Source organism: Schistocerca cancellata, unplaced genomic scaffold (genome assembly GCF_023864275.1).
Source record: "Schistocerca cancellata isolate TAMUIC-IGC-003103 unplaced genomic scaffold, iqSchCanc2.1 HiC_scaffold_1100, whole genome shotgun sequence".
Taxonomy (NCBI): domain Eukaryota; kingdom Metazoa; phylum Arthropoda; class Insecta; order Orthoptera; family Acrididae; genus Schistocerca; species Schistocerca cancellata.
The window spans coordinates 5416864-5429608 of NW_026047099.1; the positions used below are offsets into that span (position 1 = coordinate 5416864).

At 54.6% G+C, this 12745-nt stretch overlaps 13 non-coding genes across 13 annotated transcripts; all 13 read right to left on the reverse strand.

Annotated features, from left to right (window-relative positions):
- Nucleotides 1-489: 489 nt before the first annotated feature.
- On the reverse strand, nucleotides 490-608 carry LOC126155484 (5S ribosomal RNA). The gene has a single exon (XR_007532943.1). It is a non-coding gene; the product is annotated as a 5S ribosomal RNA (ribosomal RNA).
- An 817-nt stretch (nucleotides 609-1425) lies between these two features.
- On the reverse strand, nucleotides 1426-1544 carry LOC126154997 (5S ribosomal RNA). Its single transcript, XR_007532519.1, has one exon. It is a non-coding gene; the product is annotated as a 5S ribosomal RNA (ribosomal RNA).
- Nucleotides 1545-2366: 822 nt separating this feature from the next.
- Nucleotides 2367-2485, reverse strand: LOC126155194 (5S ribosomal RNA). Its single transcript, XR_007532702.1, has one exon. It is a non-coding gene; the product is annotated as a 5S ribosomal RNA (ribosomal RNA).
- Nucleotides 2486-3337: 852 nt separating this feature from the next.
- Nucleotides 3338-3456, reverse strand: LOC126155048 (5S ribosomal RNA). Its single transcript, XR_007532566.1, has one exon. It is a non-coding gene; the product is annotated as a 5S ribosomal RNA (ribosomal RNA).
- An 817-nt stretch (nucleotides 3457-4273) lies between these two features.
- Nucleotides 4274-4392, reverse strand: LOC126155004 (5S ribosomal RNA). The gene has a single exon (XR_007532525.1). It is a non-coding gene; the product is annotated as a 5S ribosomal RNA (ribosomal RNA).
- An 817-nt stretch (nucleotides 4393-5209) lies between these two features.
- LOC126154995 (5S ribosomal RNA) lies at nucleotides 5210-5328 on the reverse strand. Its single transcript, XR_007532517.1, has one exon. It is a non-coding gene; the product is annotated as a 5S ribosomal RNA (ribosomal RNA).
- An 827-nt stretch (nucleotides 5329-6155) lies between these two features.
- On the reverse strand, nucleotides 6156-6274 carry LOC126155485 (5S ribosomal RNA). Its single transcript, XR_007532944.1, has one exon. It is a non-coding gene; the product is annotated as a 5S ribosomal RNA (ribosomal RNA).
- An 816-nt stretch (nucleotides 6275-7090) lies between these two features.
- Nucleotides 7091-7209, reverse strand: LOC126155768 (5S ribosomal RNA). Its single transcript, XR_007533208.1, has one exon. It is a non-coding gene; the product is annotated as a 5S ribosomal RNA (ribosomal RNA).
- An 827-nt stretch (nucleotides 7210-8036) lies between these two features.
- On the reverse strand, nucleotides 8037-8155 carry LOC126154771 (5S ribosomal RNA). The gene has a single exon (XR_007532308.1). It is a non-coding gene; the product is annotated as a 5S ribosomal RNA (ribosomal RNA).
- Nucleotides 8156-8982: 827 nt separating this feature from the next.
- Nucleotides 8983-9101, reverse strand: LOC126155486 (5S ribosomal RNA). The gene has a single exon (XR_007532945.1). It is a non-coding gene; the product is annotated as a 5S ribosomal RNA (ribosomal RNA).
- An 822-nt stretch (nucleotides 9102-9923) lies between these two features.
- On the reverse strand, nucleotides 9924-10042 carry LOC126154996 (5S ribosomal RNA). Its single transcript, XR_007532518.1, has one exon. It is a non-coding gene; the product is annotated as a 5S ribosomal RNA (ribosomal RNA).
- An 841-nt stretch (nucleotides 10043-10883) lies between these two features.
- Nucleotides 10884-11002, reverse strand: LOC126154990 (5S ribosomal RNA). Its single transcript, XR_007532512.1, has one exon. It is a non-coding gene; the product is annotated as a 5S ribosomal RNA (ribosomal RNA).
- An 827-nt stretch (nucleotides 11003-11829) lies between these two features.
- LOC126154979 (5S ribosomal RNA) lies at nucleotides 11830-11948 on the reverse strand. The gene has a single exon (XR_007532502.1). It is a non-coding gene; the product is annotated as a 5S ribosomal RNA (ribosomal RNA).
- Nucleotides 11949-12745: the final 797 nt, after the last annotated feature.

A 12745-nucleotide genomic window follows, 5' to 3' on the forward strand; every position in this document is an offset into this window, starting at 1 on the left:
AGCGATGTGGGCTTCCTCGCCTCGCCTCGCCTCGCCTCACACCAGGTGTCTGCGTAGTTTGCAGTGCATTCGCACCATTCCTATCCCTGTCCCTGTCCCCGTCCCGACTTGTCCCGACTTTGCTCGACTGCCGCTCGCTGCCGCTCGGGTCGTGGTCCATATGACAACGCAAGCACGACAAAAGTCTGCGGGACGAGACGAGACGACTAAGGAATACATTCGTGGTTACAAATCAAATTTGGAACTCTACACTCCTACACAACAATAGGCGGTGACGTATTTCAGAAATCACATGCCGATTCGTACTGTTTTGTCGTTTTCAAAGTCTTCTTGGCAAACTTGGTTAGCACATTCTCCCTCAAACTGAGTTAATTACTGCATTTTCGTACCATTACAGTAGTTTAAAAGGCTTAAGGAAGCATCTTTGTCACAACAGAAAAGTAGTTTGAAAATTGGGCTGGCGACATAACAAAAAAACAAAAGGAAGGGAGCCAACAGCACCCGGGTTTCCCAGGCGGTCACCCATCCAAGTACTAGCCGGGCCCGATGATGCTTAACTTCGGTGATCGGACGAGAACCGGTGTATTCATCATGGTATGGCCGTTGGCGCTCATCTAATGTAGGAGCACGGCAGAATTCGCGTTCGGCTTTTCTCCCAACACACAAAATGTTAGTTTTCGGCCGCATTTGACGAAAGCGCTTCCTTCCGCAACCGCCAGTTCCTCGAGGACGGCGCGGGGAGGCGCGCCCGGCGTCCCAGCAGAGCGACGGCCGAATTGGCGGGCGCACCGCCGCGTGTGTGAGACGCACTGCTGCTCGTTGCACCCCCTCTCATTCGCTGGGCGCGTGCAGCCTTCGACACTAGCGGAGGACGCATCTTGTCCCTGGTGTTCAGCGGAGGGCCTGTGCGGGGTGTGGCAGTGTCGTGCTGGAGGGCGCCACTGGTAGCGATGTGGGCTTCCTCGCCTCGCCTCACACCAGGTGTCTGCGTAGTTTGCAGTGCATTCGCACCATTCCTATCCCTGTCCCTGTCCCCGTCCCGACTTGTCCCGACTTTGCTCGACTGCCGCTCGCTGCCGCTCGGGTCGTGGTCCATATGACAGCGCAAGCACGACAAACGTCTACGGGACGAGACGAGACGACTAAGAAATACTTTCGTGGTTACAAATCAAATTTGGAACTCTAAACTCCTACACAACAATAGGCGGTGACGTATTTCAGAAATCACCTGCCGATTCGTACTGTTTTGTCGTTTTCAAAGTCTTCTTGGCAAACTTGGTTAGCACATTCTCCCTCAAACTGAGTTAATTACTGCATTTTCGTACCATTACAGTAGTTTAAAAGGCTTAAGGAAGCATCTTTGTCACAACAGAAAGGTAGTTTGAAAATTGGGCTGGCGACATAACAAAAAAACAAAAGGAAGGGAGCCAACAGCACCCGGGTTTCCTAGGCGGTCACCCATCCATGTACTAGCCGGGCCCGATGATGCTTAACTTCGGTGATCGGACGAGAACCGGTGTATTCATCATGGTATGGCCGTTGGCGCTCATCTAATGTAGGAGCACGGCAGAATTCGCGTTCGGCTTTTCTCCCAACACACAAAATGTTAGTTTTCGGCCGCATTTGACGAAAGCGCTTCCTTCCGCAACCGCCAGTTCCTCGAGGACGGCGCGGGGAGGCGCGCCCGGCGTCCCAGCAGAGCGACGGCCGAATTGGCGGGCGCACCGCCGCGTGTGTGAGACGCACTGCTGCTCGTTGCACCCCCTGTCATTCGCTGGGCGCGTGCAGCCTTCGACACTAGCGGAGGACGCATCTTGTCCCTGGTGTTCAGCGGAGGGCCTGTGCGGGGTGTGGCAGTGTCGTGCTGGAGGGCGCCACTGGTAGCGATGTGGGCTTCCTCGCCTCGCCTCGCCTCACACCAGGTGTCTGCGTAGTTTGCAGTGCATTCGCACCATTCATATCCCTGTCCCTGTCCCCGTCCTGACTTGTCCCGACTTTACTCGACTGCCGCTCGCTGCCGCTCGGGTCGTGGTCCATATGACAGCGCAAGCACGACAAACGTCTGCGGGACGAGACGAGACGTCTAAGGAATTCATTCGTGGTTACAAATCAAATTTGGAACTCTACACTCCTACACAACAATAGGCGGTGACGTATTTCAGAAATCACCTGCCGATTCGTACTGTTTTGTCGTTTTCAAAGTCTTCTTGGCAAACTTGGTTAGCACATTCTCCCTCAAACTGAGTTAATTACTGCATTTTCGTACCATTACAGTAGTTAAAAAGGCTTAAGGAAGCATCTTTGTCACAACAGAAAGGTAGTTTGAAAATTGGGCTGGCGACATAACAAAAAAACAAAAGGAAGGTAGCCAACAGCACCCGGGTTTCCAAGGCGTTCACCCATCCAAGTACTAGCCGGGCCCGATGATGCTTAACTTCGGTGATCGGACGAGAACCGGTGTATTCATCATGGTATGGCCGTTGGCGCTCATCTAATGTAAGGGCACGGCAGAATTCGCGTTCGGCTTTTCTCCCAACACACAAAAAGTTAGTTTTCGGCCGCATTTGACGAAAGCGCTTCCTTCCGCAACCGCCAGTTCATCGAGGACGGTGCGGGGAGGCGCGCCCGGCGTCCCAGCAGAGCGACGGCCGAATTGGCGGGCGCACCGCCGCGTGTGAGAGACGCACTGCTGCTCGTTGCACCCCCTGTCATTCGCTGGGCGCGTGCAGCCTTCGACACTAGCGGAGGACGCATCTTGTCCCTGGTGTTCAGCGGAGGGCCTGTGCGGGGTGTGGCAGTGTCGTGCTGGAGGGCGCCACTGGTAGCGATGTGCGCTTCCTCGCCTCGCCTCGCCTCACCTCACACCAGGTGTCTGCGTAGTTTGCAGTGCATTCGCACCATTCCTATCCCTGTCCCTGTCCCCGTCCCGACTTGTCCCGACTTGTCCCGACTTTGCTCGACTGCCGCTCGCAGTCGCTCGGGTCGTGGTCCATATGACAGCGCAAGCACGACAAACGTCTGCGGGACGAGACGAGACGTGACGAGACGAGACGACTAAGGAATAAATTCGTGGTTACAAATCAAATTTGGAACTCTACACTCCTACACAACAATAGGCGGTGACGCATTTCAGAAATCACCTGCCGATTCGTACCGTTTTGTCGTTTTCAAAGTCTTCTTGGCAAACTTGGTTAGCACATTCTCCCTCAAACTGAGTTAATTACTGCATTTTCGTACCATTACAGTAGTTTAAAAGGCTTAAGGAAGCATCTTTGTCACAACAGAAAGGTAGTTTGAAAATTGGGCTGGCGACATAACAAAAAAACATAAGGAAGGGAGCCAACAGCACCCGGGTTTCCCAGGCAGTCACCCATCCAAGTACTAGCCGGGCCCGATGATGCTTAACTTCGGTGATCGGACGAGAACCGGTGTATTTATCATGGTATGGCCGTTGGCGCTCATCTAATGTAGGAGCGCGGCAGAATTCGCGTTCGGCTTTTCTCCCAACACACAAAATGTTAGTTTTCGGCCGCATTTGACGAAAGCGCTTCCTTCCGCAACCGCCAGTTCCTCGAGGACGGCGCGGGGAGGCGCGCCCGGCGTCCCAGCAGAGCGACGGCCGAATTGGCGGGCGCACCGCCGCGTGTGTGAGACGCACTGCTGCTCGTTGCACCCCCTGTCATTCGCTGGGCGCGTGTAGCCTTCGACACTAGCGGAGGACGCATCTTCTCCCTGGTGTTCAGTGGAGGGCCTGTGCGGGGTGCGGCAGTGTCGTGCTGGAGGGCGCCACTGGTAGCGATGTGGGCTTCCACGCCTCGCCTCGCCTCGCCTCACACCAGGTGTCTGCGTAGTTTGCAGTGCATTCGCACCATTCCTATCAATGTCCCTGTCCCCGTCCCGACTTGTCCCGACTTTGCTCGACTGCCGCTCGCTGCCGCTCGGGTCGTGGTCCATATGACAACGCAAGCACGACAAACGTCTGCGGGACGAGACGAGACGACTAAGGTTTACATTCGTGGTTACAAATCAAATTTGGAACTCTACACTCCTACACAACAATAGGCGGTGACGTATTTCAGAAATCACCTGCCGATTCGTACTGTTTTGTCGTTTTCAAAGCCTTCTTGGCCATACTTGGTTAGCACATTCTCCCTCAAACTGAGTTAATTACTGCATTTTCGTACCATTACAGTAGTTTAGTAGTATCTTTATCACAACAGAAAGGTAGTTTGAAAATTGGGCTGGCGGCATAACAAAAAAACAAAAGGAAGGGAGCCAACAGCACCCGGGTTTCCCAGGCGGTCACCCATCCAAGTACTAGCCGGGCCCGATGATGCTTAACTTCGGTGATCGGACGAGAACCGCAGTATTCATCATGGTATGGCCGTTGGCGCTCATCTAATGTAGGAGCACGGCAGAATTCGCGTTCGGCTTTTCTCCCAACACACAAAATGTTAGTTTTCGGCCGCATTTGACGAAAGCGCTTCCTTCCGCAACCGCCAGTTCCTCGAGGACGGCGCGGGGAGGCGCGCCCGGCGTCACAGCAGAGCGACGGCCGAATTGGCGGGCGCACTGCCGCGTGTGTGAGACGCACTGCTGCTCGTTGCACCCCCTGTCATTCGCTGGGCGCGTGCAGCCTTCGACACTAGCGGAGGACGCATCTTGTCCCTGGTGTTCAGCGGAGGGCCTGTGCGGGGTGTGGCAGTGTCGTGCTGGAGGGCGCCACTGGTAGCGATGTGGGCTTCCTCGCCTCTCCTCACACCAGGTGTCTGCGTAGTTTGCAGTGCATTCGCACCATTCCTATCCCTGTCCCTGTCCCCGTCCCGACTTGTCCCGACTTTGCTCGACTGCCGCTCGCTGCCGCTCGGGTCGTGGTCCAAATTACAGCGCAAGCACGACAAATGTCTGCGGGACGAGACGAGACGTCTAAGGAATACATTCGTGGTTACAAATCAAATTTGGAACTCTACACTCCTACACAACAATAGGCGGTGACGTATATCAGAAATCACCTGCCGATTCGTACTGTTTTGTCGTTTTCAAAGTCTTCTTGGCAAACTTGGTTAGCACATTCTCCCTCAAACTGAGTTAATTACTGCATTTTCGTACCATTACAGTAGTTTAAAAGGCTTAAGGAAGCATCTTTGTCACAACAGAAAGGTAGTTTGAAAATTGGGCTGGCGACATAACAAAAAAACAAAAGGAAGGGAGCCAACAGCACCCGGGTTTCCCAGGCGGTCACCCATCCAAGTACTAGCCGGGCCCGATGATGCTTAACTTCGGTGATCGGACGAGACCCGGTGTATTCACCATGGTATGGCCGTTGGCGCTCATTTAATGTAGGAGCACGGCAGAATTCGCGTTCGGCTTTTCTCCCAACACACAAAATGTTAGTTTTCGGCCGCATTTGACGAAAGCGCTTCCTTCCGCAACCGCCAGTTCCTCGAGGACGGCGCGGGGAGGCGCGCCCGGCGTCCCAGCAGAGCGACGGCCGAATTGGCGGGCGCACCGCCGCGTGTGTGAGACGCACTGCTGCTCGTTGCACCCCCTCTCATTCGCTGGGCGCGTGCAGCCTTCGACACTAGCGGAGGACGCATCTTGTCCCTGGTGTTCAGCGGAGGGCCTGTGCGGGGTGTGGCAGTGTCGTGCTGGAGGGCGCCACTGGTAGCGATGTGGGCTTCCTCGCGTCGCCTCGCCTCGCCTCACACCAGGTGTCTGCGTAGTTTGCAGTGCATTCGCACCATTCCTATCCCTGTCCCTGTCCCCGTCCCGACTTGTCCCGACTTTGCTCGACTGCCGCTCGCTGCCGCTCGGGTCGTGGTCCATATGACAGCGCAAGCACGACAAAAGTCTGCGGGACGAGACGAGACGTCTAAGGAATACATTCGTGGTTACAAATCAAATTTGGAACTCTACACTCCTACACAACAATAGGCGGTGACGTATTTCAGAAATCACCTGCCGATTCGTACTGTTTTGTCGTTTTCAAAGTCTTCTTGGCAAACTTGGTTAGCACATTCTCCCTCAAACTGAGTTAATTACTGCATTTTCGTACCATTACAGTAGTTTAAAAGGCTTAAGGAAGCCTCTTTGTCACAACAGAAAGGTAGTTTGAAAATTGGGCTGGCGACATAACAAAAAAACAAAAGGAAGGGAGCCAACAGCACCCGGGTTTCCCAGGCGGTCACCCATCCAAGTACTAGCCGGGCCCGATGATGCTTAACTTCGGTGATCGGACGAGAACCGGTGTATTCATCATGGTATGGCCGTTGGCGCTCATCTAATGTAGGAGCACGGCAGAATTCGCGTTCGGCTTTTCTCCCAACACACAAAATGTTAGTTTTCGGCCGCATTTGACGAAAGCGCTTCCTTCCGCAACCGCCAGTTCCTCGAGGACGGCGCGGGGAGGCGCGCCCGGCGTCCCAGCAGAGCGACGGCCGAATTGGCGGGCGCACCGCCGCGTGTGTGAGACGCACTGCTGCTCGTTGCACCCCCTGTCATTCGCTGGGCGCGTGCAGCCTTCGACACTAGCGGAGGAAGCATCTTGTCCCTGGTGTTCAGCGGAGGGCCTGTGCGGGGTGTGGCAGTGTCGTGCTGGAGGGCGCCACTGGTAGCGATGTGGGCTTCCTCGCCTCGCCTCACACCAGGTGTCTGCGTAGTTTGCAGTGCATTCGCACCTTTCCTATCCCTGTCCCTGTCCCCGTCCCGACTTGTCCCGACTTTGCTCGACTGCCGCTCGCTGCCGCTCGGGTCGTGGTCCATATGACAGCGCAAGCACGACAAACGTCTGCGGGACGAGACGAGACGACTAAGAAATACATTCGTGGTTACAAATCAAATTTGGAACTCTACACTCCTACACAACAATAGGCGGTGACGTATTTCAGAAATCACCTGCCGATTCGTACTGTTTTGTCGTTTTCAAAGTCTTCTTGGCAAACTTGGTTAGCACATTCTCCCTCAAACTGAGTTAATTACTGCATTTTCGTACCATTACAGTAGTTTAAAAGGCTTAAGGAAGCATCTATGTCACAACAGAAAGGTAGTTTGAAAATTGGGCTGGCGACATAACAAAAAACAAAAGGAAGGGAGCCAACAGCACCCGGGTTTCCCAGGCGGTCACCCAACCAAGTACTAGCCGGGCCCGATGATGCTTAACTTCGGTGATCGGACGAGAACCGGTGTATTCATCATGGTATGGCCGTTGGCGCTCATCTAATGTAGGAGCACGGCAGAATTCGCGTTCGGCTTTTCTCCCAACACACAAAATGTTAGTTTTCGGCCGCATTTGACGAAAGCGCTTCCTTCCGCAACCGCCAGTTCCTCGAGGACGGCGCGAGGAGGCGCGCCCGGCGTCCCAGCAGAGCGACGGCCGAATTGGTGGGCGCAACGCCGCGTGTGTGAGACGCACTGCTGCTCGTTGCACCCCCTGTCATTCGCTGGGCGCGTGCAGCCTTCGACACTAGCGGAGGACGCATCTTGTCCCTGGTGTTCAGCGGAGGGCCTGTGCGGGGTGTGGCAGTGTCGTGCTGGAGGGCGCCACTGGTAGCGATGTGGGCTTCCTCGCCTCGCCTCGCCTCGCCTCACACCAGGTGTCTGCGTAGTTTGCAGTGCATTCGCACCATTCCTATCCCTGTCCCTGTCCCCGTCCCGACTTGTCCCGACTTTGCTCGACTGCCGCTCGCTGCCGCTCGGGTCGTGGTCCATATGACAGCGCAAGCACGACAAACGTCTACGGGACGAGACGAGACGACTAAGAAATACATTCGTGGTTACAAATCAAATTTGGAACTCTACACTCCTACACAACAATAGGCGGTGACGTATTTCAGAAATCACCTGCCGATTCGTACTGTTTTGTCGTTTTCAAAGTCTTCTTGGCAAACTTGATTAGCACATTCTCCCTCAAACTGAGTTAATTAGTGCATTTTCGTACCATTACAGTAGTTTAAAAGGCTTAAGGAAGCATCTTTGTCACAACAGAAAGGTAGTTTGAAAATTGGGCTGGCGACATAACAAAAAAACAAAAGGAAGGGAGCCAACTGCACCCGGGTTTCCCAGGCGGTCACCCATCCAAGTACTAGCCGGGCCCGATGATGCTTAACTTCGGTGATCGGACGAGAACCGGTGTATTCATCATGGTATGGCCGTTGGCGCTCATCTAATGTAGGAGCACGGCAGAATTCGCGTTCGGCTTTTCTCCCAACACACAAAATGTTAGTTTTCGGCCGCATTTGACGAAAGCGCTTCCTTCCGCAACCGCCAGTTCCTCGAGGACGGCGCGGGGAGGCGCGCCCGGCGTCCCAGCAGAGCGACGGCCGAATTGGCGGGCGCACCGCCGCGTGTGTGAGACGCACTGCTGCTCGTTGCACCCCCTGTCATTCGCTGGGCGCGTGCAGCCTTCGACACTAGCGGAGGACGCATCTTGTCCCTGGTGTTCAGCGGAGGGCCTGTGCGGGGTGTGGCAGTGTCGTGCTGGAGGGCGCCACTGGTAGCGATGTGGGCTTCCTCGCCTCGCCTCGCCTCGCCTCACACCAGGTGTCTGCGTAGTTTGCAGTGCATTCGCACCATTCCTATCCCTGTCCCTGTCCCCGTCCCGACTTGTCCCGACTTTGCTCGACTGCCGCTCGCTGCCGCTCGGGTCGTGGTCCATATGACAGCGCAAGCACGACAAACGTCTGCGGGACGAGACGAGACGACTAAGGAATACATTCGTGGTTACAAATCAAATTTGGAACTCTACACTCCTACACAACAATAGGCGGTGACGTATTTCAGAAATCACCTGCCGATTCGTACTGTTTTGTCGCTTTCAAAGTCTTCTTGGCAAACTTGGTTAGCACATTCTCCCTCAAACTGAGTTAATTACTGCATTTTCGTACCATTACAGTAGTTTGAAAGGCTTAAGGATGCATCTTTGTCACAACAGAAAGGTAGTTTGAAAATTGGGCTGGCGACATAACAAAAAAACAAAAGGAAGGGAGCCAACAGCACCCGGGTTTCCCAGGCGGTCACCCATCCAAGTACTAGCCGGGCCCGATGATGCTTAACTTCGGTGATCGGACGAGAACCGGTGTATTCATCATGGTATGGCCGTTGGCGCTCATTTAATGTAGGAGCACGGCAGAATTCGCGTTCGGATTTTCTCCCAACACACAAAATGTTAGTTTTCGGCCGCTTTTGACGAAAGCGCTTCCTTCCGCAACCGCCAGTTCCTCGAGGACGGCGCGGGGAGGCGCGCCCGGCGTCCCAGCAGAGCGACGGCCGAATTGGCGGGCGCACCGCCGCGTGTGTGAGACGCACTGCTGCTCGTTGCACCCCCTGTCATTCGCTGGGCGCGTGCAGCCTTCGACACTAGCGGAGGACGCATCTTGTCCCTGGTGTTCAGCGGAGGGCCTGTGCAGGGTGTGGCAGTGTCGTGCTGGAGGGCGCCACTGGTAGCGATGTGGGCTTCCTCGCCTCGCCTCGCCTCGCCTCACACCAGGTGTCTGCGTAGTTTGCAGTGCATTCGCACCATTCCTATCCCTGTCCCTGTCCCCGTCCCGACTTGTCCCGACTTTGCTCGACTGCCGCTCGCTGCCGCTCGGGTCGTGGTCCATATGACAGCGCAAGCACGACAAACGTCTACGGGACGAGACGACTAAGAAATACTTTCGTGGTTACAAATCAAATTTGTAACTCTACACTCCTACACAACAATAGGCGGTGACGTATTTCAGAAATCACCTGCCGATTGTTACTGTTTTGGCGTTTTCAAAGTCTTCTTGGCAAACTTGGTTAGCACATTTTCCCTCAAACTGAGGTAATTACTACATTTTCGTACCATTACAGTAGTTTAAAAGGCTTAAGGAAGCATCTTTGTCACAACAGAAAGGTAGTTTGAAAATTGGGCTGGCGACATAACAAAAAAACAAAAGGAAGGGAGCCAACAGCATCCGGGTTTCCCAGGCGGTCATCCATCCAAGTACTAGCCGGGCCCGATGATGCTTAACTTCGGTGATCGGACGAGAACCGGTGTATTCATCATGGTATGGCCGTTGGCGCTCATCTAATGTAGGAGCACGGCAGAATTCGCGTTCGGCTTTTCTCCCAACACACAAAATGTTAGTTTTCGGCCGCATTTGACGAAAGCGCTTCCTTCCGCAACCGCCAGTTCCCCGAGGACGGCGCGGGGAGGAGCGCGCGGCGTCCCAGCAGAGCGACGGCCGAATTGGCGGGCGCACCGCCGCGTGTGTGAGACGCACTGCTGCTCGTTGCACCCCCTGTCATTCGCTGGGCGCGTGCAGCCTTCGACACTAGCGCCGGACGCAACTTGGCCCTGGTGTTCAGCGGAGGGCCTGTGCGGGGTGTGGCAGTGTCGTGCTAGAGGGCGCCACTGGTAGCGATGTGGGCTTCCTCGCCTCGCCTCGCCTCGCCTCACACCAGGTGTCTGCGTAGTTTGCAGTGCATTCGCACCATTCCTATCCCTGTCCCTGTCCCCGTCCCGACTTGTCCCGACTTTGCCGACTGCCGCTCGCTGCCGCTCGGGTCGTGGTCCATATGACAGCGCAAGCACGACAAACGTCTGCGGGACGAGACGAGACGAGACGAGACGAGACGACTAAGGAATAAATTCGTGGTTACAAATCAAATTTGGAACTCTACACTCCTACACAACAATAGGCGGTGACGTATTTAAGAAATCACCTGCCGATTCGTACTATTTTGTCGTTTTCAAAGTCTTCTTGGCAAACTTGGTTAGCACATTCTCCCTCAAACTGAGTTAATTAGTGCATTTTCGTACCATTACAGTAGTTTAAAAGGCTTAAGGAAGCATCTATGTCACAACAGAAAGGTAGTTTGAAAATTGGGCTGGCGACATAACAAAAAAACAAAAGGAAGGGAGCCAACAGCACCCGGGTTTCCCAGGCGGTCACCCATCCAAGTACAAGCCGGGCCCGATGATGCTTAACTTCGGTGAGCGGACGAGAACCGGTGTATTCATCATGGTATGGCCGTTGGCGCTCATCTAATGTAGGAGCACGGCAGAATTTGCGTTCGGCTTTTCTCCCAACACACAAAATGTTAGTTTTCGGCCGCATTTGACGAAAGCGCTTCCTTCCGCAACCGCCAGTTCCTCGAGGACGGCGCGGGGAGGCGCGCCCGGCGTCCCAGCAGAGCGACGGCCGAATTGGCGGGCGCACCGCCGCGTGTGTGAGACGCACTGCTGCTCGTTGTACCCCCTGTCATTCGCTGGGCGCGTGCAGCCTTCGACACTAGCGGAGGACGCATCTTGTCCCTGGTGTTCAGCGGAGGGCCTGTGCGGGGTGTGGCAGTGACGTGCTGGAGGGCGCCACTGGTAGCGATGTGGGCTTCCTCGCCTCGCCTCGCCTCGCCTCACACCAGGTGTCTGCGTAGTTTGCAGTGCATTCGCACCATTCCTATCCCTGTCCCTGTCCCCGTCCCGACTTGTCCCGACTTTGCTCGACTGCCGCTCGCTGCCGCTCGGGTCGTGGTCCATATGACAGCGCAAGCACGACAAACGTCTGCGGGACGAGACGAGACGACTAAGGAATACATTCGTGGTTACAAATCAAATTTGGAACTCTACATTCCTACACAACAATTGGCGGTGACGTATTTCAGAAATCACCTGCCGATTCGTACTGTTTTGTCGTTTTCAAAGTCTTCTTGGCAAACTTGGTTAGCACATTCTCCCTCAAACTGAGTTAATTACTGCATTTTCGTACCATTACAGTAGTTTAAAAGGCTTAAGGAAGCATATTTGTCACAGCAGAAAGGTAGTTTGAAAATTGGGCTGGCGACATAACAAAAAAACAAAAGGAAGGGAGCCAACAGCACCCGGGTTTCCCAGGCGGTCACCCATCCAAGTACTAGCCGGGCCCGATGAAGCTTAACTTCGGTGATCGGACGAGAACCGGTGTATTCATCATGGTATGGCCGTTGGTGCTCATCTAATGTAGGAGCACGGCAGAATTCGCGTTCGGCTTTTCTCCCAACACACAAAATGTTAGTTTTCGGCCGCATTTGACGAAAGCGCTTCCTTCCGCAACCGCCAGTTCCTCGAGGACGGCGCGGGGAGGCGCGCCCGGCGTCCCAGCAGAGCGACGGCCGAATTGGCGGGCGCACCGCCGCGTGTGTGAGACGCACTGCTGCTCGTTGCACCCCCTGTCATTCGCTGGGCGCGTGCAGCCTTCGACACTAGCGGAGGACGCATCTTGTCCCTGGTGTTCAGCGGAGGGCCTGTGCGGGGTGTGGCAGTGTCGTGCTGGAGGGCGCCACTGGTAGCGATGTGGGCTTCCTCGTCTCGCCTCGCCTCGCCTCGCCTCACAACAGGTGTCTGCGTAGATTGCAGTGCATTCGCACCATTCCTATCCCTGTCCCTGTCCCCGTCCCGACTTGTCCCGACTTTGCTCGACTGCCGCTCGCTGCCGCTCGGGTCGTGGTCCATATGACAGCGCAAGCACGACAAACGTCTACGGGACGAGACGAGACGACTAAGAAATACTTTCGTGGTTACAAATCAAATTTGTAACTCCACACTCCTACACAACAATAGGCGGTGACGTATTTCAGAAATCACCTGCCGATTGTTACTGTTTTGGCGTTTTCCAAGTCTTCTTGGCAAACTTGGTTAGCACATTTTCCCTCAAACTGAGTTAATTACTACATTTTCGTACCATTACAGTAGTTTAAAAGTCTTAAGGAAGCATCTTTGTCACAACTGAAAGGTAGTTTGAAAATT